This window comes from Sminthopsis crassicaudata, chromosome 5, assembly GCF_048593235.1.
Source record: "Sminthopsis crassicaudata isolate SCR6 chromosome 5, ASM4859323v1, whole genome shotgun sequence".
NCBI lineage: Eukaryota > Metazoa > Chordata > Mammalia > Dasyuromorphia > Dasyuridae > Sminthopsis > Sminthopsis crassicaudata.
The window spans coordinates 281,327,260-281,353,142 of NC_133621.1; the positions used below are offsets into that span (position 1 = coordinate 281,327,260).

General features: G+C 35.3%; 2 long non-coding RNA genes across 2 annotated transcripts in view; both read right to left on the bottom strand.

The window, feature by feature from the left end:
* LOC141544759 (uncharacterized) overlaps positions 1–25,883 on the bottom strand; it is a 155,428-nt gene that overhangs the window by 81,652 nt on the left and 47,893 nt on the right. The gene's annotated exons all lie outside the window — the stretch shown is intronic.
* LOC141544757 (uncharacterized) lies at positions 8,801–17,346 on the bottom strand. Its single transcript, XR_012482786.1, has 2 exons — positions 15,915–17,346; positions 8,801–12,764 (listed from the first exon to the last, which is right to left on the bottom strand). It is a non-coding gene; the product is annotated as an uncharacterized LOC141544757 (long non-coding RNA).

Below are 25,883 nucleotides of genomic sequence, written 5' to 3' on the forward strand. Positions count from 1 at the left end.
AAAAGAGATAAGGAAGGGCATTGTATCCTGCTAAAGGGCATCATCAATAATGAAGCAGTATCAATATTAAACATATATGCACCAAGTGGTGCAGCATCTAAATTCTTAAAAGAGAAATTAAGAGAGCTGCAAGAGGAAATAGATAGCAAAACTATAATAGTGGGAGATCTCAACCTTGCTCTCTCAGAATTAGATAAAGCAAACCACAAAATAAATAAGAAAGAAGTCAAAGAGGTAAATAGAATACTAGAAAAGTTTGGTATGAGAGATCTTTGGCGAAAGCTAAATGGAGACAGAAAGGAGTAAACTTTCTTCTCAGCAGTTCATGGAACCTATACAAAAATTGATCATATACTAGGGCATAAAAACCTCAAAATCAAATGCAGTAAGGCAGAAATAGTAAATGCATCCTTTTCAGACCATAATGCAATCAAAATTACATTTTAAAAAAAGCCGGGGGAAAATAGACCAAAAAATAATTGGAAACTAAATAATCTTATACTAAAGAATGATTGGGTAAAACAGCAAATCATAGACATAATTAATAAATTCACCCAAGAAAATGACAATAATGAGACATCATACCAAAATGTGTAGGATACAGCCAAAGCAGTAATAAGGGGAAGTTTTATATCTCTACAGGCCTACTTGCATAAAATAGAGAAAGAGAGGGCCAACGAATTGGGCTTACAACTAAAATTGCTAGAAAAGGAACAAATTAAAAACCCCCAGACAAAGAAAAAACTTGAAATTTAAAAAATAAAAGGTGAGATTAATAAAATTGAAAGTAAAAAAACTATTGAATCAATTAATAAAACTAAGAGTTGATACTATGAAAAAACCAACAAAATAGACAAACCCTTAGTAAACCTGATTAAAAAAAGGAAAGAGAAAAAGCATAGTATGGCAGAAACTAGGCATGGACCCACATTTAACACCACATACTAAGATTAGATCAAAATGGATCCAACATTTAGGCATAAAGAACGAAATCATAAATAAATTGTAGGAACATGGGATGGTTTACCTCTCAGACTTGTGGAGGAGGAAGGAGTTTGTGTCCAAGGGAGAACTAGAGACCATTATGGATCACAAAACAGAAAATTTTGATTACACCAAATGAAAAAGTTTCTGCACAAACAAAACTAATGCAAACAAGATTAGAAGGGAAGTAACAAATTGGGAAAACATTTTTACAGTTAAAGGTTCTGATAAAGGCCTCATCTCCAAAATATACAGAGAATTGACTTTAATTTATAAGAAATCAAGCCATTCTCCAATTGATAAATGGTCAAAGGATATGAACAGACAATTTTCAGATGATGAAATTAAAACTATTTCTCCTCATATGAAAGAGTGTTCCAAATCACTATTGACCAGAGAAATGCAAATTAAGACAACTCTGAGATATCATTACACCCCTGTCAGATTGGCTAAGATGACAGGAACAAATAATGATGAATGTTGGAGGGGCTGTGGGAAAACTGGGACACTGATGCATTGTTGGTGGAGTTGTGAAAGAATCCAACCATTCTGGAGAGCAATCTGGAATTATGCCCAAAAAGTTATCAAAATGTGCATACCCTTTGACCCAACCATACTACTACTGGGCTTATACCCCAAGGAACTACTAAAGAAGGGAAAGGGACCTGTATGTGCCAAAATGTTTGTGGCAGCCCTTTTCATAGTGGCTAGAACCTGGAAGATGAATGGATGCCCATCAATTGGAGAATGGCTGGGTAAATTATGGTATATGAATGTTATGGAATATTATTGTTCTATAAGAAATGACCAACAGGAGAAATACAGAGAGGCTTGGAGAGACTTACATCAACTGATGCTAAGTGAAACGAGCAGAACAAGAAGATCATTATACGCTTCAACAATGATACTGTACGAGGATGTATTCTGATGGAAGTGGATATCTTCAACATAGAGAAGAGCTAATCCAATTCCAATTGATTAATGGTGGACAGAATCAGCTACATCCAGAAAAGGAACACTGGGAAATGAGTGTAAACTGTTATTTTTACCTTCTGAATCCAATTCTTCCTGTGCAACAAGAAATTTGGTTCTACACACATATATTGTATCTAGAATATATTGTAATATATTTAACATGTATAAGACTGCCTGCCATCTGGGGGAGGGGGTTGGGGGAGGAAGGGAAAAAATCTGAACAGAAGTAAGTGCAAGGGATAATGTTGTAAAAAATTACCCATGCATATGTACTGTCAAAAAAAAAAGTTATAATTATAAAATAAAATTAAAATTAAAAAAAGAACATAAGAAAAAAAAAGAAAAGTGAGAGGGAAAGAGTAAGCTAAGGGGAAGGGAATACAGAAATTGTGAGGAAAAGGGGTGAAATAGGGGGAGGAATTTTAAGGTGGGGGAGGGACACTAAAAAGGGAGGGTTGTGAAAAAAAAAGTTGTGTTCACAAGTTTAATACTGGGGAGGGGGGTAAGAGGGAAGGAAAGGAGAAAAGCATAAGCAGGGGTTCACAGGATGGCAAGCAATATAGAATTAGTCATTCTAACCATAAATGTGAATGGGGTAAACTCCACATAAAGAGGAAGCAGTTAGCAGACTGGATTAAAAACCAGAAACCTACTCTATGATTACAGGAAAGGCACCTGAAGCAGGGTGATACATTCAGAATAAAAGTAAAGGGGTGGAGCAGAATCGACTATGCTTCAGGTGAAGCCAAAAAAGCCATCCTCATCCAAGCAAAAAGAAAACTTGATCTAATTAAAAGAGATGAGGGCATTATATCTTGCTAAAGAGTAGCATACATAATGAAGCAGTATCAATATTCACACCAAGTGGTGCAGCATCTAAATTTTTAAAAGACAAATTAAGAGAGCTACAAAAAGAAATAGACAGCAAAACTATCATAGTGGGAGATCTCAACCTTGCACTCTCAGAATTAGATAAATCAAACCACAAAATAAGAAAGAAGTCAAAGAGGTAAATAGAATACTAGAAAAGTTTGATATGATAGATCTTTGGCAAAAGCTAAATGGAGACAGAAAAGAGTACCTATACAAAAATTGATCATACACTAGGACATAAAAAAACTCAAAATCAAATGGAGTAAGGCAGAAATATTAAATGCATCCTTTTCAGACCACAATGCAATGAAAATTACATTCAATAAAAGGCCAGGGGAAAATAGACCAAAAATAATTGGAAACTAAATGATTTTATACTAAAGAATGATTGGGTGAAACAGCAAAACATAGACATAATTAATAACCTCACCCAAGAAGATGACAATAATGAGAAATCCTACTAAAATGTGTGGGATACAGCCAAAGCAGTAATGAGGGGAAGTTTTATATCTCTAGAGGCCTACTTGCATAAAATAGAGAAAGAGAAGGTCAATGAATTGGGCTTACATCTAAAAATGCTAGAAAAGGAACAAAGTAAAAACCTCCAGACAAACACGAGACTTGAAATTCAAAAAATAAAAGGTGAGATTAATAAAATTGAAAGTAAAAAAACTATTGAATTAATTAATAAAACTAAGAGTTGGTTCTATGAAAAACAAACAAACAAACAATAAAATAGACAAACCCGTAGTATATCTGATTAAAAAAAAGAGAAGAGGAAAAGCAAATTGTTAGTCTTAAAAAAGAAAAGGGAAAACTCACCACTAATGAAGAGGAAATTAGAACAATAGTTAGGAGCTAATTTGCCCAACTTCATGCCAATAAATTCGATAACTTAAATGAAATAGAAGAATACCTTCAAAAATATAGCTTGCCCAGATTAACAGAGGAAGAAGTAAATAGTCTAAATAGTCCCATTTCAGAAAAAAGAAATAGAACGAGCTATTAAACAACTCCCTAAGAAAAAATCCCCAGGCCAGATGGATTTACATGCGAATTCTACCAAACATTTAAAGAACAACTAACTCCAATGCTATATAACCTATTGGAAAAAATAGGGATGGAAGGAGTCTTACCAAATTCCTTTTATGACACAGACATGGTACTGATACCTAAACCAGGTAGGCTGAAAACTGAGATAGAAAATTATAGACCAATCTCCCTAATGAATATGGATGCTAAAATCTTAAATAAAATATTAGCAAAAGACTACAAAAAATCATCCCCAGGATAATACACTATGACCAAGTGGGATTTATAAGTGGGGTTTATACCAGGAATGCAAGATTGGTTCAATATTAGGAAACGATTAGCATAATCAACTATATCAATAACCAAATTGACAAAAAATCTATGATCATGTCAATAGATGAAGAAAAAGGATTTGATAAAATCCAACATCCATTCCTACTAAAAACACTTGAGAGTATAGGAATAAATGGACTATTCCTTAGAATAATCAGGAGCATATATTTAAGATCGTCAGTAAGCATAATATGTAATGGCGATAGACTGGAACCTTTCCCAGTAAGATCAGGAGTGCAACATGGTTGCCCACTATCACCATTACTATTCAATATAGTACTAGAAACACTAGCCTTGGCAATAAGAGCCGAGAAAGAGATTCAAGGAATTAGAGTAGGTAATGAGGAAATCAAACTATCATTCTTTGCAGATGACATGATGGTATACTTAGAAAACCCCAAAGACTTTGCTAAAAAGCTATTAAAATTATTCAGAACTTTAGCAAAGTTGCAGGATACAAAATAAATCGACCGAAATCCTCAGCATTTGTATACATTACCAACACAGTGCAATACCAAGAGATACAAAGAGAAAGAGAAAATTCATTCAATATAACGGTCCATAGTATGAAATATTTCGGAATATATCTACCAAAGGAAAGTCAGGAATTATATGAGCAAAATTACAAAACACTTGCCACAAAAATAAAGTCAGATTTAAATAATTGGAAAGACATTAAGTGCTCTTGGATAGGCCGAGCGAATATAATCAAGATGACAATACTCCCTAAACTAATCTATTTATTTAGTGCTATACCAATCAGACTCCTAAGAAACTATTTTAATGACCTAGAAAAAAATAACAACAAAATTCATATGGAAGAACAAAAGGTCGAGAATTTCAAGGGAAGTAATGAAGAAAAAAATCAAATGACGGTGGCCTAGCTGTACCTGATCTACAACCATATTATAAAGCTGCAGTCACCAAAACCATTTGGTATTGGCTAAGAAATAGACTAGTTGATCAGTGGAATAGGGTAGGTTCACAGGGCAAGATAATGAATAAAAATAGCAATCTAGTGTTTGACAAACCCAAGGACCCCAGCTTCTGGGATAAGAACTTTGACAAAAATTGCTGGGAAAATTGGAAATTACCATGGCAGAAAATAGGCATTGACCCACACTTCACACCCTACACCAAGCTCAGGTCAAAATGGGTTCATGACCTAGGCATAAAGAATGAGATTATAAATAAACTAGAGGAATATAGCATAGTTTACCTCTCAGACCTGTAGAAGAGGAATGAATTTATGACCAAAGAAGAACTAGAGATCATGATTGATCATAAAATAGAAAATTTTGATTATATCAAATGGAAAAGTTTTTGTACAAACAAAACGAATGCAGACAAGATTAGAAAGGAAGCAATAAACTGGGAAAACATTTTTACCAAAGTCAAAGATTCTGATAAAGGCCTCATTTCCAAAATATATAGAGAATTGACTCTATAAGAAATCAAGCCATTCTCCTATTGAAAAACGGTCAAAGGATATGAACAAGCAATTCTTCGACAAAGAAGTTGAAACTAGTTCTAGCCATATGAAAAGATGTTCCAAGTCATTATTAATCAGAGAAATGCAAAGACAACTCTGAGATACCACTAAATACCTGTCAGATTGGCTAGAATGACAGGGAAAGATAATGCGCAATGTTGGAGGGGATGTGGCAAAACTGGGACACTGATACATTGTTGGTGGAATTCCACATACATCCAGCCATTCTGAAGGACGATTTGGAACTATGCCCAAATAGTTATCAAACTGTGTATACCCTTTGATCCAGCAGTCTCACTACTGGGCTTTTATCCCAAAGAGATCTTAAAGAAGGGAAAGGGACCTCTATGTTCAAGAATGTTTTTGGCAGCCCTCTTTGTAGTGACCAGAAACTGGAAACTAACTGGATGCTCATCAATTGGAGAATGGCTGAATAAATTGTGGTATATGAATATTATGGAATATTATTGTTCTGTAAGAAATGACCAACAGGATGATTTCAGAAAGGCCTGGAGAGACTTACATGAACTGATGCTGAGTGAAATGAACAGGACAAGGAGATCATTATATCCTTCAATACTATGATGATCAATTCTGATGGACGTGGCCATCTTCAACAATGAGATGAACCAAATAAGTTCCGATAGAGCAATAATTAATTGAACCAGCTACATCCAGCAAAAGAACTCTGGGAGATGACCATGAACCACTACATAGAATTTCCAATCCCTCTAATTTTGTCCGCCTGCATTTTGGATTTCCTTCACAGGCGAAATGTAAATGTATACTATTTCAAAGTCCGATTCGTTTTGTTCAGCAAAACAACTGTTTGTTCATGTAAACATATATTGTATTTAATTTATACTCTAACATATTTAACATGTATTGGTCAACCTGCCATCTTGGGGGGGGAGAGGAGGGGAAAAATTGGAACAAATGGTTTGGCAATTGTCATTGTTGTAAAATTACCCATGCAAATACCTGGTAAATAAAAACTATTAGATATGAAAAAAAAATACTATGCATTGATCCATAATCAGAGTCCACAGTTTTGCTTCTGGATGTGTATGTTACTTTCCATCACAATCTTCATTGTTGAAAAGAACCAAGCCCATCACAGTTGATCATCACATAATTTTCTAACTATGTAGAATTTCCTCTTGGTTCTGCTTGTTTCACATAGCATCTCTTCATATAAATCTTTCCGGGCTTTTCTAAAATCTACCTGTTCATTATTTGTAGAATGATATTCCATTAAATTCATATACCATAACTTATTCACCCATTCCCCAACTGATGGGCCTCTTCTCAATTTCTTGTTTCTTTCCACCTCAAAAAGGGCTGCTACAAACTATTTTGCAAAAGTAGGTGTTTTTTTCTCTTTTGTGCTCTCTTTGGGAAACAGACCCAATAGAGACACTGCTGGATAAAAGGGAATGCAGAATTTGATAATTTTGGGGAGATATGGTTCCAAATTGCTGTCAAGAATCATCAGATCATTTCACAATTCCATGAGCAATGCATTAGTGTCCCAGTTTTCCCACAGTCTCTTCATCATTTATCATCTGTTCCTGTCATTTTAACCAATCTGAGAGGTGTATAGATACATCACTATTGTCTTAATTTGAATTTCTCCAATCAGTAATTTTTAATATGATTAGAAATGGCTTTAATTTATTCATCTGAAAACTGGCTGTCCATATCTTTTGATCACTTATCAGTTGAGGAATGGTTCGTATTCTTATAAATTTGAGTTTGTTTCTATACATTTTAGAAAGGAAGCCTTTATCAGAAAAACTGGATAGAAAAAAAAAATTTTTTTCCCAGATTTCTGCTTGCCTCCTAACCTTGTCTGCATTGGCTTGCTTTGCACAAAAACATTTTTTAAATAACAGCTTTTTATTTACAAATACATGCAAGGGGTGGATCCAAGAATGGCAGATTAAAAACAGGAACTTGCCCACCCTCTCCCTGAGACTGCTTGAAATTCCTTTAAATAATGTCTCTAAACAAATTTTAGAGACTTAGAACACCCAAAAGAGAAGAATATTTTCTAGCTCAGCAGAAACTTGGAAGCAGCTTGGAAACTCAGCAAAAAAGGTCTGTGACACCAGAGTGGGAGTTCTGGGACAGAACACAACAGGACAGGACACACATGCAACCCTGGATCTAGCCCCAGCCCAGCCCAAGCCTGACCTCTGAATCAGCAGCAGTACCAATAGTTTCCAGGTGTCTCAGCCCAGGCATACCAAAGAGAATTTAGAAATATGGTATTCTTATCCTTCCTGGTAATCCCCAGAACCTTCTTAAGACAATTCAAATGGAAGCAATTCAGTCTTCTGAAAAAGGGTTTTAACAGCCTAAAACAGTTAACTATAAGGAGGAGAAAGATGCCATGAAGCATGGGGGAGGAAAGACTTCTTCAGGTGGAGTATTACAGACTAAAAGAAAGATTTTGTGGAAAATATATACTATGAGGGCATGTTTTATAGGGAAATTTAACCTTGAGCGTTTGATATTCATAACTTTGCTTTCTGATTGCATACAGCGAGGTTAGCTTGGCAAAGACCTCCACCAATGACCTTCCTTGCTTGCCCCAAGGAATGTTATAATCTTATCTTGAGGCTTCTCTGTTACCCCAGCTTACTACCCAGGAACTCATCACATAGAGACTTTACAGCGCCCAGAAAATTCTGGTCTCCAAAAACTTGATATATAGATTTGCATATTAGAAAATGTTCCTCTCTTTACATCATAGAATTCATAAGAAAAGCAAGCTTTGTGTGTATGTATGTGTGTGATTATACTGTGTTAAAAGAGCTTCTCAAGTATTTGAAATCACTTTCAAGTGGGAGAAATATTAGGCTTGTTTTGCTCATGAATGGAAATTGTAAACACACAAATTTAGTTTTGATGTAAAGAAAAGTGTTTCTAACAGAGGAATCCAAAAGGGAAATAGGTGGTTTCCAAAAACCTTTTTTTGGAAGTGGTGAAACATCTGGGGCAATATTTGCAAGGACTCTTGGAACGACAGATCTCCTTCCAACACTGCTCCTATAATCCTAAAAATGAAAAACATCCCCCAAAAGGATGACTAATAGGCAGAAACAGTATGATTGAGTATTGCTTTAATAGATTTTAAAATGACAAAGAACAAACAAAAAACAGTTTGGTTGCAAGGTGATCACTATTACCATTAAGAAACTTTATAATATAACATAGCTATATTAAGAGTTTAAGTTTAAGTTAAGAATTTATTCTATAAAAACAGGACATGAATTGATTTAAGAGAGGTAAGGACTGATATAACTGAGATTGTCATTCCATTCCACCAGTAAGTAGGTTAAGACCCTTCCAGTTCAATATTCTCCATACATTATTTTTTCTATTTTAGGGAATAAAAGATTTTCTTCCTCCTGGAAGAATAACAAATAAATGAATATATCTAAAGCTACTGCTTTTTAAGATTCTAGTATTTGATGAGACATTTCCTCAATTCTGATATCTTACACCACCAGAAGTTAGGGCAAAGTCCTTAAGAACTTTTGAAAAATAAAAGTGCTCAAATGAGATAACATTTGCAAATTTGTGCTATGTATGTGTTAACTGGTAGTAGTGCTATACATGTGAATTCTGAAACTCTCCCCTTGTCAGGAAATGCTAAAACACTCATCTTGCAAACTCTCAGACTTCCAGACTGTCTTATTACCATAGTTAAGCCAATCTTGATGGGCCCACATTGCCTTGAGTAGTATATCTTAAATATTCCTATGATGGAAACTTCCCAGACAATTTGCTTAAGCCCTAATTAGAACCAAATTTCCCCCAGAATATCTTTAAGACATTCTCAGTATCTCAAATACATATTCTTTAACTTTTCTTTGGTATTTCCCCTCCTTCCCTGAAAAACCCCAAGTTTGTATTTACCTAAAAAAAAAAAAGAAAAAAGAAAAGGTGTGCTTATGATGAAGATTTTTGCTAAGTCCTTTTTAGAACTAAGTCAGCTAGTTATCTTCCTCTCTATAACATCTTCCTTTTAATCATGTCTTTCTTCTGACTATAGTTAGCTCTAGTTAGACTGCTAAACTCCTCTATGGATAAAGCTTGCCATTCGATGGTGTACTCACAGTTTGTGGCATATTCCTTTAATGGTTTCTTCCAAATACCTTTCTTTAGTAACTATTGATCTCCCAAATCTATTTCTATCTATCCCTTCTGGTGCCTATTTTACTTCTTCATTTTGTCTGTAAATAATTCTCATAAATAAAGGTACCTTTTGGCAAAGACAATGTCCTTATAAATTTTTCACTTGGACCTTGGATTTTGTCTTTCATATTAAGAATTGCTACTCTTACCCCATCATTAATTTTTAATAATGACAATTAGAAGCAGTTTATTTTACTGTCATTAATTTACTGTCCTACAGTTCTCAGCAATATTTATCCAAAAAATGACTTCGTAACATTTATAGGTTTCTGAGAGCAAGATATGCAAGGTTAGCAAAGAAAGAGGTTTTTAACAATTAAACGATGGAAAAGACAAGTTTTCACAGTAGAACTCACAATTAACCTGGAGAAAGGTGGAAATAATGTTTATTCTGCAGACTTTATATAAAAGCTAGTAATGTAATTTCATGGTTTCTTCTTTCAATCTTTACCTTTGTTTTGGGTTTGTAAACTTATCTAAATAATTTTAGGAAAAATATTTTGGAGATGTAAGATAAGGATAATTACACATCCCACTACAATGGAATTAATTTAATCTTAGTAATTTTAAATTAATATATAAGTTGAAAGACCTATCTTTTACTCACGTAATTGGCTAAACATGTATTTTATGAAACAGATTCAAGACCTTAAAGGACAATTAGAAGCAGAATCTTCAAAATATATAGAATTGGAATTAAAGTATATAAGTCTTCAAGAAGAGTTATTTTCTAAGAAAATGATGCAAGAGAAATGTATCAAGTTGGGAATGAAGAAAAGGCAATATGAAGGAGCAGTTAATGCTAAGGATAATTTAGAATTGCCTGAAGTAGAACACGGTCAAGGAGAACAAGATGAACTGGACTTTAAGCAATTCTTACAGGTTATTTTATTTATCACTTTTGTGCTTTAAAAATATATCCATGTAAATGAAGGGTTTTTTTTTTCTCTATTCTAAATCTAAATTCTAAAAGATTTTTTTTCTCTGTCTTCTTTACTATAAGCCTCCATAAGCTTAGTATCATTATTTAAAAAAAAAAAAAGCTTTTGTTGTGAATTCTAGAAACCAACTTATGCTCTTCCCTTGTCAGGAAATGTTTAAGTGTTCATTGTGGAACTTTCTTTCCCAGGCTGTCTTATGCCATCTTATTTGCCCTCCTCCCTAACATGGTATGAATCCCCTTACTAGGGGAGGGGAGATGTTGCTTCTCTAAAAGATGTGCTTATGAAAAAGATTTTCAGGACTATGAGTTACTCTCCATCTCACAGCATCTTCCCTGCAATAGCTCCTCGTTATTTGTGAGTTCCAATATGGATTTCATCTTATCCCTTGTTAATTGATGTAATACAATGCATATCTTTGTAAACTGTGATGTTTATCTTATCATGGTTCATCCATGTCAAGAACAGAATTCTTATTTTGAAATTTTCATGTAAAATTAATTTTAGAAAATTTTGCATCGCTGAATGTATTTCTAATTACCACCTTATCATCTTTGAAATCATAAATGGGGGGCAACTAGGTGGTGCAGTGCATAGATCACCAGCCCTGAATTCAGGAGGATCCGAGTTCAAATCTGGTCTCAGACACTTAACACTTCCTAGCTGTGTGACCCTGGGCAAGTCACTTAACCCCAGCCTCAGGGGGAAAAAAAAGATCATAAATGAAAATAACCATATATACTATCAAATTTTTTCATTAAAATGCTCAATTTTAAAAATTGAAAGGTGAATTGAGAAGCTTCTCAGGCAGTATGGTATTAAGCAGATAAGATTGTAATGCTGTTACTCCCCTTTAGCAGGCTTTGAAAATCTGCTTTTCAGAGAAAACTTTCCCTGTCTTCTTAGGGAAAAAATAGTAAACATTTAAGACATTGGGGTCTTTCTCCAAGCAGAGTATGGACACTTCCTCAAGTCGGCCCTTCTTTTCAGCTCCTTGGCAATGACTACTCTGCTTCAAAAGAGTGCTGAAACTGTTCAAGAAATCTTTGAGGGTTCCTCCAACAACACCTAGGACAACACACTACAAAAAAAGAAAAAAAAAAAAAAAAAAAAAAGAAAAACCTTGGGGCAGGGAGTTCTTACACATCCAGGACATTCCTTTGGGGCCAAGACTCTTGTCTAATCTTAAAATGGTTTGTAGATGTCTGGGTGAAGGGCTCTGGCATGTCCCCCTTTTTTCATTTGTAAGGTGACAGGCCTGTCTTAGGCTATGTGACCTGCCTCCGGTTGTGGGGAGTGAGCGTTCGATCTATATCAATAGCATGCCACCAAATGCTGTCTTAGGTCATCGGGGTCAACCACACCAACTCAGGGATACGTTATACCAGATTCTATCTTAAGTGGGTGGGAAACAGACCTCTCGAGGTTGCCCGTCATGGCAATTGCATGGTCTTACTGCCATGGTTCTGGAAATAATAAGTCAAACCTCAAATCATCCACCACCCGGGGTCACACTAATCCCGTCATGGGCTCAGTCACAGCTTACATAAGAAATGGGGTAGGACATGATTGAGACCAAGTCTTGGAAAGACACCAGGGAAAAATGGGGGAGGTGTCAGTAATAGATATTTTATCTAATAGTGAGCCTTCAATACCGCTATCAAGATTTTACATGCACAGTTCATCAGTTGCTTTTCAATGTCTGTCTCAGTTTGTTCTCTGCATTCAGTTGGGAAGTCCACACTCTCGGAGTCCACCAGTCCTTTAATTCTGGTATGTTGAGTCCACTCTCTTTCCTGTGTAGCACTGCTGTATCTGATGTCAAGAGGATCTGGAACAGTCCTTTCCATCTCAGGGTCAGCTTGTCCTCCTTTCATGTCTGAACCAGGACCCCATCTCCAAGCTAGAACTCATGCACTGTTGAAATCCTAAGGGAGGAGTCTGAGCAATAAGCCTGTTTAGTTGCAAAGTTTTCAGATGTTACAGTAAAGACATAACATATTTCCTTAAAAACAAATCCTTGGTTTCAAATATTGGATACAAGGAAGAATTTTGAATCCCTTTTGGATAAGGGTGACCATACAATAATTCATAAGGTGACAATTCCACATCTCTTCAGGGGTTTTGTTTTAATTCTTAATAAGGCAAGGGGAAGGCACTTGGTCCAGGGCAATTGTGTCTCTAATGCCAATTCAGTCAATTGTTGTTTAATTTCCTTATCCACCCTTTCCACTTTACATGATGAGGGAGGATGCTATAGCTTGGGCCACAGATTGGAGGATCTTAGCTGTGAAACAGGTGCTTTGGCCTAAATCTGCCTGCTCCACCATCTCCTCTGTACTTACAGATTCCTCTTCTCCAGGCCGCTTTGCTTCCTCATCTGCAAAGCAGTTTCTCCTTATCTCAAATGAATTTCCTCTTTGGTGCCCCTGCACATGAATCACTGCAGCATTCTTAGGTAACATAAGATTAGTCAAAATTTCAGTGACCAATGCCCTGTGTGCCAATCCCTTTCCTTTACTGTTTACCATTCCCCTTTCTTCCCATATTTCCCAAATATATGAACAATTCCCCAAGCATATTTTGAATCAGTCCTTCAAGCAATTTTAGGGCTTGATTTATTGCATATAATTCACAAATTTTGAGCTGACCATTCTTTTGGCAAGAATCCAGCTTGAACCAGAGTCAAATCTTCCCATTAACAATAGCATAACCATTTTTCCTTTTCCCGTTAACTATTTGTGAAGAACCATCTATGAACTATTCAGTGCCTTTCAACAAAGGGACTTCCTACAAATCTTCCCTAACCTTAGTTTGGTAATCAATCACATTTGGACAATCATGTTCAAGGTACACATGTTTCCCAGGGGAAGCAGATAAGAACATGGCTGGATTAAAGTTATGATCTGGTGAGAGTGCCAAATCATCTCTTTCCAATAGTATTGTTTCATATTTTAAAATCCTTGAATCAGTTAGCCACCTCCTGGCCTCTTTGATTCAGAATTGATTGAACCTGGTGCAGGACATTCACTATTAAACTATTCCCAAAGGTTAATTTCTGACTTTTCTTGTACCAAAAGTACTGTGGCTGATAACACTCCTAAAGCCACATTGTTTACTGTATTTATATTTTACCTCATGTTTCACAAATTGAAATTTGTTTTAAGAAATTCTCAATCCCTGTGCTCCTAAATAATTTAACAAACTGATAGTGACTTGGACAAGGTCACTTTTTTTTTTTTTTTTTTTTTTTTTTTTTTGTCACAAAAAGATCATCTACATTTTGTAAGACTTTTAACAATAAGAAATTTATCCCAGAATGTTCACACAATTCTTATATACCCAAGTAGATGTTTTATAAGTTGAACATTGTACCAATTATTTTGTTTTTAAAATACCCAATACACAGAAAAATCCCAAATTACATATTGCCATAACAAAAACATTTTCAAAAGGACAAAGGCAAGAACTATTATACTTGGAGTCCCTGTAAATAATTGGCATCAATACAATTAATTAAAACTTCTATTTTCACATAAAGGAATCTGAAAATTCTTAAAAACATCAATTAAACATTTTTTTTTTATATATAACCCTTTCAGACTATATATCACATTTCTGATCATATTCTTTAAACACAAAAACCATTATGTATTTTAGAAACAAATGTTCACTCAATTAACATCTTGTAAGAGTGGCTTGACCCTTTATCAGTTTGCTTTCTTCAACCAAAAACAGCTGCAGCTTCCTACTGCTGTTCTCCCCCTGTAAAAACACATCCTGTCTCACAGTCATCTCTCCGTGACTCCCCTTTCCAACTAGTTCCTTCTTTTCCCCACTGATTTCTTCTTGAAATCTTTTTGCTCCCACTAATCAATCCTTCTTAAATCACCTTCATTTTCCTGTCCCATCTCTCTGTCTTTCTCTTCCCAATGCCTACTTGCTCAAACTTTCTCTGACATACTTTAAACATTTCCAAACCAATAACTCTTCTGACTAGATGCTTCATTTTTCTCTCTTCCCAATGCCTACTTGCTCAAACTTTCTCTGACATACTTTAAACACTTCCAAACCAATAACTCTTCTGACTAGATGCTTCATTTAAACTATTAATTAATTTTGCAAATCAATCTCTCTTGTCCCTTTTCTTTAATCACCCCTCCTTTTTTTTTTTTTTAACTTTAAACTTTAAGATTCATAACCCATAATGATAACAAATTACCCAATGTTTCAGAAGCAAACCAAATAGTTTTTCTTTTTTTTTTTTTTTTTTTTCTGCCTGAGTGCTTCAAGGCCACTAGTAGAAGCTTCTCAGGCGGTATGGTATTAAGCAGATAAGATTGTAATGCTGTTACTCCCCTTTAGCAGGCTTTGAAAATCTGCTTTTCAGAGAAAACTTTCCCACCAGTTTAAAATAGTCAAGTTTTTTCTTTTGTTTTACTTACAAATTGGTACAACAGGTTAAAAAGTTTAAAATCACAAACACTTTTATATTAAGTAACATTAAAATAATCAATTCCCAAATTTCTTAATCATTGTTTTTAAAACTTAACAAAGCTCTTAAATCACTAAAGCAAACTAGAGGCTTTTCCTAGGACTCCCGCTGCCAGAGAGAAGTTTGTTTCACCTTGAACATTCTTCCCTCCCGGAATCCAAACAGAGCTTCTCTAAACTTCAAAGCCCATTTTAATGCACTTCTCTGCCTTCACAGGGAATGCCTAGATATTCCATGATTTAAGACCACTCTGAAAGAATTACTATTCTGAATGAATTCCAATTTCCACAATTCAGCCTGTTATTTTTCTAAGCCTGTAACACAGAGGCTGAATTCTTATCTCTTATGAGCTTGCTAACTTTTAACACAGAACAGAAGCAATGCAAAGCAGACAAACATACACAGACAGACACAGAGCTCTATTTTTCTTAACTTTTAAGCCTCTTTTTTCTAAAGCTTTCTTTTAAGATCTTTCCTTTTAACCTTAATTCCTCGTTCCCTAAAACTCTCTTTAAGATCTTTAACGAAAATCTGTTCTTTAGAAAGGTGGGAGCCCATGATTTCGACGGATTGGTTCACTTACACTGTATGTGAAGATTCTCTTCGGGGTCCTTAGACGGGGGCCTGGCCAGGCGGTTCATCTCTCCTTCTCTTCGTCAATCCGTCGGGCTGATATGGATCTTCATGTCCCTGTTCGGGCGCCAATTTGACCCGGCCTGCGGGTCTCGAACTAGGGACGGCTGAAGTCACACATCAGTCTGTAAGCCGGAGGCTGGGGAAGGCGTTTGCCTGGGAATGGGCTGAAAAGAAAGAAAGAATGGAAACCACTCTGTGTAGTGACAGAATAGCTCGTTTATTGAGACAAAGCAAAGGGTTTTTATATGTTGTGGAGCGAATGCCACGTAGCAAAGTAAATTTCCATAGAACAAAAGATATAACATTTGTTGACCATATATCAGAAAGTCAAGGCAATATGTGACGGTTTGCGGTTGGAACATTCGTCATGTTTTTGACAGTTAATGCTTGGGTCAGAAAAACCTTGGGGCAGGGAGTTCTTACACATCCAGGACATTCCTTTGGGGCCAAGACTCTTGTCTAATCTTAAAATGGTTTGTAGATGTCTGGGTGAAGGGCTCTGGCAGAATTGTTATTTTATTTACCAAATATTTTAATTGTAAAAATATGCTCCAGAAGTTTCTGGAATCATTTTTTTTTTAGAATTGTACCTCTTGGTTTTTTGTTTATCCCTGAGAAAATTAGGACCACACAGCTGGTAAGTGTTAAAGTGTCTGAGATCAGATTTGAACTCAAGTCATTCTGACTTCAGGGCTAGTGCTCCATCCACTACACCACCTAAGGGCCCCTATCTATGGTTTTTATAATCTAAAATAATAGCACTAGGATAAGAACTAGTGAACTAACATCTAATAGAAATACAGTTGTCTTTTTTTTTAAGTTCAAGTTTAATTCACCTTAACTTGATCATGATTTTTTTCAAAGTTAAAACCTATTTTTAGGAATTCAGCCTAGTTCTTTGAGTCACTGACTGAAATTAAAATAAAATCAGGGGTGGAGCCAAGATGGCAGAGAAGATACACGCAAATCTGTAGGCTCCCTTCTTCCCTCATTACCAATTAGTTAAATCAGCTTCAAAAATAACACTGGACTGATAGAAACCACAAGGATTGGAAGGACAACATACCAGCTGAAGAGAATCTGGAGTTTCAACAGAAAAGGTCAGTTCCAAGGGGAGGAAAAAAAAGGCCAGCACAGACGGTTAGGTGCTAGCACACTGTGCCGATCAGGCTGGGGAGAACTCTGGGATCAGAGAAGCCACTGAGATAGAAGAATCTGGCACAGACTGTTAGCTCTTCTCTGCTTATAAAACAGCAGTGCATAAGAGAAATCAAGCCACTTTAAAATACCAAGCCAGATCCTAGAACCACCCCAATCTAGAAGTGACCTAACAGATCTCGGCACGGCTTTGCAGCCGCTTTCTGCTGTCCAGGCTTCACCTTGGGGTAGTTAAGAGCCTGAACAGTGGGGACACAGCCTGAGGCAATATCTAATCTACATTGTGCTGGACTTGGCCAGAGGCTGTGGAAGTCCCAGAGAAGCAGAACCTTTAAAATATGGACCTTAGTTTCCAGGCAGACACTTCCAGTTTGAGCGCAGGGGCTTTTCACTTCAGCTGCTGACATCCACGCCCCAGGGGACACATTGGCTGGGCTTTGTGTCGCCTTTGCTGTTCAGTCTTAAACCTCAGGGAAGTCGCTAGGACACACAGCGCCCTCAAAGCACAGTCCTGCTAATCACCTGTTAGGCACTTCCAGGGAGGGGGTGGGGAACTCTCTCCCAGAGCTATCTCTTAGCTTAGACACAAGAGACGCTGCATCCAGTCTGGGAGGAATCTGGTAAAGAAATAAATAAATAAATTGCTTACCCCAAGGACAGACACCAAAAGATTTTTAACCATGAGTAAAAAGCTGAAGAGCACTACTGATTCCCTCTACACAGAGAAAGAGCGGGTATCCAACCCCGAGGAAGTTAACAGCAGAGAGTCAGCAGATAACATTCTAAAGGGGAATGATACTTGCCCCCCATCACATAACTCTCTCCTAGAAGTTAAGAGAGTTTGAAGAAAAATGGGGAAAGGAAAGAGAAGCTATGATAGAGAATAACAACATTTTGAAATTTGAGTTGGAAAAAATAAGGAATTCACAGGAGATGCAGGGAAACAAAAATTTGTAAATTAGAAAATGTTAAAAAATCACAGGGAAGTAGGATTTCTGAATTGGAAAAGTTAAAAAATTCTCAAGAAAGTAGGATTTCTGAATTGGAAAAGATAAAAAAGTCTCAAGAAAGTAGTTTTTCTGAATTGGAAAAAGAAAATAACTCTCTTAAAATATTAGGGAAATAGAAAAAAATTCAATAGAGCAAAATAATTCATTTAAAAACTCAATTGGGCATATACAAAAAGAACTACAAAATGTGAATGAAGAAAATAACTCATTAAAATCAGGAGGGAACAAATAGAAATGAATGATTCATTGAGAACCCAAGAATCAGTCAAAGAAAACAAAAACAAACAAACAAAAAAATAATGAAAAGCTGGAGAATAACGTCAAATACTTACTGGAAAAATCTATAGACCGGGAAAATAGATATAGGAGAGATACTCTGAGGATCAGTGGACTTCCCTAAAACTATGACCAAAAAAAGAGCCTAGATTCTATTTTACAGGAAAACATCAAAGAGAACTGTCCAGAGATAATAGAAATAGATAATAGAAGGGAAAATAGGTGTTGAAAGAATTCATCGAACACCTTCTGAAAAAGACCCTAAAAAAAAGAACTCCACAGAATATTGTGGCTAAGTTGCAGAACTGGCAAACAAAGGAAAAAATATTGCAAGCAGCTAGAAAACAGTAATTCAAATATCACGGTGCCACAATAAGGGTCACTCAAGATCTGGCTGCCTCCACATTAAAAGATCGAAGGGCCTGGAACCTGATATTCTGAAAGGCAAAAGATCAAGGATTGCAACCAAGAATAAACTACCCAGCTAAGTTTCACATTTTCTTCCATGGAAGAAGATGGCCATTTAATGAAACAGAGGAATTCTATTTGTTTCTAAGAAAAAAGCCAGACATAAACAAAAAATTTTATCTACATCCACAAGACTGAAGAGAAACAGAAAAAGGTAAAAAGAACTTGAAAACTGTATATCAGTTGTGGATATATAGAAAGTCCGCATGAATAATTTGATTTTACTAATATATAAAAAAGGGGGGGTGTAGTAAAGGGAAGGGGGTAGTATCAAAAAAAAAAATGGGAAGGAGTGATAAAAAGAGGGAAACTACATCCCAGGAAGAAACATAGAATAATATACCACATCTGAGGGAATTTAGAGAGGGGGTGAAACATTGTGTGAATCTTACTCTCATCAGAGTAGGCTCAAAGAGTAAATAATTGACATATTTGTTTTTCAGAGAATTCTCTCTCACCTCATGAAAAGGGGGGAGAGGAAAAGGAAAAAGGAAAAGGGGAATAAGGGAAGAGTACAAGAAAAGGGAAGGGATATGGAAGGAGGGGAGGGATACTAAAAAGGGAGGGCTGCATGACACAAGTGGGGTCTATAAATTTAATATTGGGGAAGGGGTTCAGTGGTGTCAAGGGAAAAAAGCATAATCTGGGTATAATATGATGGCAGGAAATACACAATTAGTAATTTTAACTGTAAATGTGAATGGGATGAACTCTCCTATCAAACGGAGACAGATAGCATATTGGATCAAAATTCAGAATCCTACAATATGTTGTTTACAGGAAAGACACTTAAAGCAGAGAGATGCATACAGAGTAAAGGTAAAAGGTTGGAGCAGAATCTATTATGCTTCAGGTAAAGCCAAAAAAGCAGGAGTATCCATCCTTCTCTCAGATCAAGCAAAAGCATAAGTTGATCTAATTAAAGGAGATAAGGAAGGAAACTATATCCTGCTAAAAGGTAGCATAAACAATGAAGCCATATCAATACTAAACATATATGCACCAAGTGGTATAGCATTTAACTTTGTAAAGGAAATGTTAAGAGAGTTGCAACAAGAAATAGACAGTAAAACTATAATAGTGGGAGATCTCAACCTTGCACTCTCAGATTTAGACAAATCAAGCCACAAAACAAATACAAGGAAGACATTTTAAAAAGTAAATAGAACATTAGAAAAACTAGATATGATAGACCTTTGGAGAACACTGAGTGGTGATAGAAAGGAATATACTTTCTTCTCAGCAGTTCATGGAACCTATACAAAAATTGACCATATATTAGGTCATAAAGATCTCAAAATTAAATGCAGGAAGGCAGAAATAATAAATGCCTTCTTCTCAGACCACAATGCAATAAAAACTACATTCAATAAGAAGGTAGGGTTAACTAGACCAAAAAGTAATTGGAAACTGAATAATCTCATCTTAAAGAATGACTGAGTAAAACAGCAAATGATAGAAACAATTAATAATTTCACCCAAGATAATGACAATGATGAGACATCATATCAAAATCTGTGGCATGCAGTTAAAGCGGTAATAAGGGGAAATTTTATATCTTTAGAGGCTTATTTGAACAAAATAGAGAAAGAGAAGATTAATGAATTGGGCCTGCAACTTAAAAAGCTAGAAAAAGACTAAATTAAAAACCCCGAACCAAAAATCAAATTTGAAATACAAAAATTAAAAGGAGAAATACATAATATTGAAAGTAAAAAAAAAAAAAAAACTATTGAATTAATAAATAAAACTAAGAGTTGGTTTTATGAAAAAGCCAATAAAATAGATAAACTTTTGGTAAATCTGATCAGACAAAGGAAAGAGGAAAATCAAATTGTTAGTCTTACAAATGAAAAGGGGGATCTTTCCACCAAGGAAGAGGAAATTAGAGAAATAATAAGGAATTACTTTGTCCAACTTTATGCCAATAAATTTGATAACTTACGTGAAATGGATGACTTCCTCCAAAAACATAGGCTTCCTAGATTAACAGAGGAGGAGATAAATTGCTTAAATGGTCCTATTTCAGGAAACAAAAATAGAACAAGCTATTAATCAACTCCCCAGGAAAAAATCCCCAGGACCAGATGGATTTACATGTGAATTCTACCAAACATTGAAAGAATAATTAGCCCCAATGCTATATAAACTATTTGAAAACATAGGGGATGAAGGAGTCCTACCAAACTCCTGTTATGACACAGACATGATACTGATACCTAAACCAAGTAGATCAAAAACTGAGAAAGAAAACTATAGACCAATTTCCTTAGTGAATATTGATGATAAAATCTTACATAAGATATTAGCAAAAAGAATACAGAAAATCATCCCCAGGATAATACACTATGACCAAGTAAGATTTACACCAGGAACGCAGGGCTGGTTTAGTATTATGAAAACTATTAGTATAATTGACTAAATCCAACATTCATTCCTACTAAAAACGCTTGAGAGTATAGGAATAAATGGACTATTCCTTAGAATAATCAGGAGCATATATTTAAGATCGTCAGTAAGCATAATATGTAATGGCGATAAAATGGAACCTATCCCAGTAAGATCAGGAGTGAAACAAGGTTGCCCACTATCACCATTACTATTCAAAATACTACTAGAAACGCTAGCCTTGGCAATAAGAGCCGAGAAAGAGATTCAAGGAATTAGAGTAGGCAATGAGGAAATCAAACTATCACTCTTTGCAGATGACATGATGGTATACTTAGAGAACCCCAAAGACTCTGCTAAAAAGCTATTAGAAATAATTCAGAATTTTAGCAAAGTTGTAGGATACAAAATAAATCCACATAAATCCTCGGCACTTTTATATATCACTAACAAAATGCAACAGCAAGAGATACAAAGAGAAATTCCATTCCAAACAAATGTTGAGAGTATAAAATATTTGGGAATCCATCTACCAAAGAAAAGTCAGGAATGATATGAGAAAAATTACAAAACACTTGCCACAAAAATAAAATCAGATTTAAATAATTGGAAAGAAATTCAGTGCTCTTGGATAGGCCGAGCGAATATAATAAAGATGACAATACTCCCCAAACTAATCTATTTATTTAGTGCTATACCAATCAGACTCCCAAGAAACTATTTCAATGACCTAGAAAAAATAACAACAAAATTCATATGGAAGAATAAAAGGTCGAGAATTGCAAGGGAACTAATGAAAAAAAACTCAGAGGAAGGTGGTCTAAGTGTACCTGATCTAAAGCTATATTATATAGCAGCAGTCACCAAAACCATTTGGTATTGGCTAAGAAATAGACCGGTAGATCAGTGGAACAGATTAGATACAAAGGACAAAAAAGGGTACATCTATAGCAATCTAATCTTTGACAAACCCAAAGATTCCAACATTAGGGATAAAAATTCATTATTCGGAAAAAACTGTTGGGAAAACTGGAAATTAGTATGGCAGAAATTAGATATGGATCCACACTTAACACCATATACCAAGATAAGATCAAAATGGATCCATGATTTAGGCATAAAGAGGGAGATAATAAATAGATTAGAGGAACAGAGGATAATCTACCTCTCAGACTTGTGGAGGAGGAAGGAATTTATGACCAGAGGAGAACTAGAGATCATTATTGATCACAAAATAGAAGATTTTGATTACATCAAACTAAAAAGTTTCTGTACAAATAATACTAATGCAAACAAGATTAGAAGGGAAGTAACAAATTGGGAAAATATTTTTAAAAACAAAGGTTCTGACAAAGGTCTCATTTCCAAAATATATAGAGAACTGACCATAATTTATAAGCAACCGAACCATTCTCCAATTGATAAATGGTCAAAGGATATGAACAGACAATTCTCAGAGGGAGAAATTGAAACTATATCCACTCACATGAAAGAGTGTTCCAAATCACTACTGATCAGAGAAATGCTAATTAAGACCACTCTGAGATACCACTACACACCTGTCAGATTGGCTAAGATGACAGGAACAAATAATGATAAATGTTGGAGGGGATGTGGGGAAATTGGGACTCTAATACATTGCTGGTGGAGTTGCGAAAGAATCCAGCCATTCTGGAGAGCAATCTGGAATTATGCCCAAAAAGTTATCAAACTGTGCATACCCTTTGACCCAGCAGCGCTACTACTGGGATTATATCCCAAACAATTAATAATTTCACCCAAGATAATGACAATGATGAGACATCATATCAAAATCTGTGGCATGCAGTTAAAGCGGTAATAAGGGAAAATTTTATATCTTTAGAGGCTTATTTGAATAAAATAGAGAAAGAGAAGATTAATGAATTGGGCCTGCAACTTAAAAAGCTAGAAAAAGACTAAATTAAAAACTCCGAACCAAAAATCAAATTTGAAATACAAAAATTAAAAGGAGAAATACATAATATTGAAAGTAAAAAAAAAAAAAAAACTATTGAATTAATAAATAAAACTAAGAGTTGGTTTTATGAAAAAGCCAATAAAATAGATAAACTTTTGGTAAATCTGATCAGACAAAGGAAAGAGGAAAATCAAATTGTTAGTCTTACAAATGAAAAGGGGGATCTTTCCACCAAGGAAGAGGAAATTAGAGAAATAATAAGGAATTACTTTGTCCAACTTTATGCCAATAAATTTGATAACTTACGTGAAATGGATGACTTCCTCCAAAAACATAGGCTTCCTAGATTAACAGAGGAGGAGATAAATTGCTTAAATGGTCCTATTTCAGGAAACAAAAATAGAACAAGCTATTAATCAACTCCCCAGGAAAAAATCCCCAGGACCAGATGGATTTACATGTGAATTCTACCAAACATTGAAAGAATAATTAGCCCCAATGCTATATAAACTATTTGAAAACATAGGGGATGAAGGAGTCCTACCAAACTCCTGTTATGACACAGACATGATATTGATACCTAAACCAAGTAGATCAAAAACTGAGAAAGAAAACTATAGACCAATTTCTTAGTGAATATTGATGATAAAATCTTACATAAGATATTAGCAAAAAGAATACAGAAAATCATCCCCAGGATAATACACTATGACCAAGTAAGATTTACACCAGGAACGCAGGGCTGGTTTAGTATTATGAAAACTATTAGTATAATTGACCAAATCCAACATTCATTCCTACTAAAAACGCTTGAGAGTATAGGAATAAATGGACTATTCCTTAGAATAATCAGGAGCATATATTTAAGATCGTCAGTAAGCATAATATGTAATGGCGATAAAATGGAACCTATCCCAGTAAGATCAGGAGTGAAACAAGGTTGCCCACTATCACCATTACTATTCAAAATACTACTAGCCTTGGCAATAAGAGCCGAGAAAGAGATTCAAGGAATTAGAGTAGGCAATGAGGAAATCAAACTATCACTCTTTGCAGATGACATGATGGTATACTTAGAGAACCCCAAAGACTCTGCTAAAAAGCTATTAGAAATAATTCAGAATTTTAGCAAAGTTGTAGGATACAAAATAAATCCACATAAATCCTCAGCATTTTTATATATCACCAACAAAATGCAACAGCAAGAGATACAAAGAAATTCCATTCCAAACAAATGTTGAGAGCATAAAATATTTGGGAATCCATCTACCAAAGAAAAGTCAGGAATGATATGAGCAAAATTACAAAACACTTGCCACAAAAATAAAGTCAGATTTAAATAATTGGAAAGATATTCAGTGCTCTTGGATAGGCCGAGCGAATATAATAAAGATGACAATACTCCCCAAACTAATCTAGTTATTTAGACTATACCAATCAGACTCCCAAGAAACTATTTCAATGACCTAGAAAAAATAACAACAAAATTCATATGGAAGAAAAATAACAACAAAATTCATATGGTCGAGAATTGCAAGGGAACGAATGAAAAAAAAGTCAGATGAAGGTGGTTTAGATATACATGATCTAAAGCTATATTATATAGCAGCAGTCACCAAAAACATTTGGTATTGGCAAAGAAATACACCGGTCGATCAGTGGAACAGATTAGGTACAAAGGATAAAAAAGGGTACATCTATAGCAATCTAGTCTTTGACAAACCCAAAGATACCAACATTAGGGATAAAAATTCATTATTTGAAAAAAACTGTTGGGAAAACTGTAAATTAGTATGGCAGAAATTAGATAGGGCTCAACACTAAACACCATATACCAAGACAAGATCAAAATGGGACCATGATTTAGGCATAAAGAATGAGATCATAAATAGATTAGAGGAACAGAGGATAATCTACCTCTCAGACTTGTGGAGGAGGAAGGAATTTATGACCAGATGAGAACTGGAGATCATTATTGATCACAAAATAGAAGATTTTGACTACATCAAACTAAAAAGTTTCTGTACAAACCATACTAATTAATGCAAACAAGATTAGAAGGGAAGTAACATATTGGGAAAACATTTTTACAGTTAAAGGTTCTGATAAAGGTCTCATTTCCAAAATATATAGAGTACTGACCCTAATTTATAAGAAATCAAACCATTCTCCAATTGATAATTGGTCAAAGGATATGAACAGACAATTCTCAGATAATGAAATTTAAATTATATCCACTCATATGAAAGAGTGTTCCAAATCACTACTGATCAGAGAAATGCAAATTAAGACAATTCTGAGATACCACTACACACCTGTCAGATTGGCTAAGATGACAGGAACAAATAATGATGAATGTTGGAGGGGATGTAGGAAACTGGGACACTAATACATTGTTGGTGGAGTTGTGAAAGAATCCAACCATTCTGGAGAGCAATTTGGAACTATGCCCAAAAAATTATCAAACTGTGTATACCCTTTGATCCAGCATTGCTGCTATTGGGCTTATATCCCAAACAAATAGTAAAGAGGGGAAAGGGACCTGTATGTGCCAAAATATTTGTGACAGCTCTTTTCGTAGTGGCTAGAAACTGGAAGATGAATGGATGTCCATCAATTGGAGAATGGTTGGGTAAATTGTGGTATATGAAGGTTATGGAATATTATTGCTCTGTAA